Below are 2,646 nucleotides of genomic sequence, written 5' to 3' on the forward strand. Positions count from 1 at the left end.
GATCCAACCCGTCAACAGCCGAGCAACCCCACCAACTACTTCGAGAATATGTAGTTTTTTTTTATTTTTCTGTTTGTATTATGAATGTAAATATTATTGTATGACTTTTTAAAATATGTTTTCTAATTTCATATTTCGTTTTAAAATTTAAATTCTGAATATTAAATATAAATTAAAATCTATTATATACTAATTAATAATAATATAATAAGAAACGATGTAAACTCCTCGTAAACATTACATGGAGTTTACATTGAATGTTTACGAGTGATTAACATCGAAAGATTTACGAGGGTTTTACATCGAAATGTTTACGAGTGATTTACAACAAAAATATTTATGTGTGCTTTACATCGAAATAATTACGTGGGCTTTACGACGAAAGCTTACGTGTCGTTTACGATGAATCCTCTCCCTGCGCTTTACGAGGAATATATTTCGTCGTAAACGTAACGAGTCGTTTACGACGAAACCTCCGTTACGACGGACATTTAACAACGAAACCTCTTTCGACGTTAATTCGTCGTAACACCCCGTTTACGACGAATTTACAACGAATACTGCCCTAGTAAAAAATATGTTTTCTTGTAGTGATTATTTATAAATATATATGAAACATATTATTTCTTAAGAAATATATAAGCTATTCAGTTTTGTAAACAAAAAGTAAAAACATATATACAAATATTCAATATTATCTAAGACGATTTGTAATATTTAATTAAATATATGTTGATTTAAATAGGCTAAAAGGCAACTTAGATATGTATTATTACAAAATTGCAAATAAAACTACATGAGCTAAAAAAAATTATGATAAAAAAAAATAAAAAATGAAGACAAAAATAAAGCAAAAAGATTTTAAGAATACATATGAAAGTTTAAATATTATATTCTATAATAGTATAATATGAAATATATCTAGATAGTGTAAATAAATTTATAGCAACAAAAATTTTGCATATATTAAAGCTAACAGAAATTTTTTATCTATAAAATTATAAAAAGTTGAATGATATATAAAAATAAGAGTCCCAAAATATAGGATGTAAGTTGGGGATCTAAGAGCACCTCGATCAGGTAGAGACTATAGAAGTTTTCAAAAGAAAAAAGTACTAATATTATAATTATTCATTTATGTTTTATTTTCATAAAAGTAGTTAAAATTATTATTCTCTTTAGTAGAATGACGTGTTCTTTGAATCGACTCTTTTTTTTTAACATTTTGAGTAGACTAACAGTTTTTTTTATAACTTTTAAGTCAAGAAGTTTTTTCCTATTTTTTCTCATTATTTTCTTTTTTCTTAAAATGTTTAGAACTCTTCCTAAAACCACCATTAGAGGTGAGCATCATTATCGGAGTTTGTTACGAGGGTTTCTTAAATTAATTGTGATTTAAAAAAAAAAGAAAATTACCTTTTACTAGAAGAAAACGTCGCTTATGGGACACGCGTCAAAGTCTCCTTCTCTCTCTCATCTCTCCTCTCCTTCTTCGCCGGTGTAAAGTCTAAAGGTAGGTATCATCAATCCTCAATTTCGTTTTACTATCTCTGTACTGAGTTTTTTGCGTTCCTATTGGTATAGATTTGAAACACAAGAGAAGCGTGACATTCGTGGACGTTGATCATCATCGAAACTATTCGCCACAAGCCCAAACCAGACCATGTGAGTTGATTTCGTCTCTCCCTCCTCTGTAATTCTCAGATTTTGAATGATGAATTGATTCTCTTCTGCAGCGATTGATGCCAAGACCTCTGAGTTTGCATCTGGATTTCTGGGCTTAAGTTCAAACCAATCGCCATTGTTTTATTCTCACCAATCGCCATTGTTCAGGGTTTTGTTCTTCTGGTTGAACACTATGAAGAAAGTTGAAATTTTTATGATCAGTCTATGCTCAAACACTGCGTTATTTCTGGTGGTAAGTCCAAAGCTCTAATCTTTTTCGATCATTAAAATGTTTCTGAGCTTCTTCTAAAGTTTACTTATTCATTTGATTCGTGTGAAGTCTGCTGATCCACAAACGTGTCCTGCGGAGTCGGGAGCGAAGTGTAGCGGTTCTGGTGATTGGGAATGAGAGTTCTTCCCTGAGATCCCTCACATCACTACAAGAAAACAGGGGGATTCTGATGCCCGAAATCGTCAGAAATTCGTCGGAATAGACCGATTCCGACAAATTTCTGACGAACCTATCCGTCGGTATTGTTTTGTCGGAAAAAAAAAATTCGTCGGAATTTCGTCAGAACTTCCGACGACTTTCTCACGAATACCGAGAAATGTCATTTTGACGAACTTCCGATGATATTACGATGCGGACACACGAGACCAGAGTTCATCGGAAAAACTATATACCGACGGAGAACGTTCCTCAGACAATTCCGACAGGGTGGATTCCCCGGTATATTCCGACGAATTCTGGGCGTTGGAATATACCGACGGACATTGGTTCGTCGGAATATACCGACGGATGTTGGTTCGTCGGTATATTCCGACGGATGTTGGTTCGTCGGTATATTCCGACGGATGTTGGTTCGTCGGTATATTCCGACGGATGTTGGTTCATCGGTATATTCCGAAGAACCGTTGTCCGTCGGTATATTCCGACGCCCAGAGTTCGTCGCAATATACCAATTTTAAAAACGAATTAAA

Source organism: Brassica oleracea, chromosome C8, assembly GCF_000695525.1.
Source record: "Brassica oleracea var. oleracea cultivar TO1000 chromosome C8, BOL, whole genome shotgun sequence".
NCBI classification, from domain to species: domain Eukaryota; kingdom Viridiplantae; phylum Streptophyta; class Magnoliopsida; order Brassicales; family Brassicaceae; genus Brassica; species Brassica oleracea.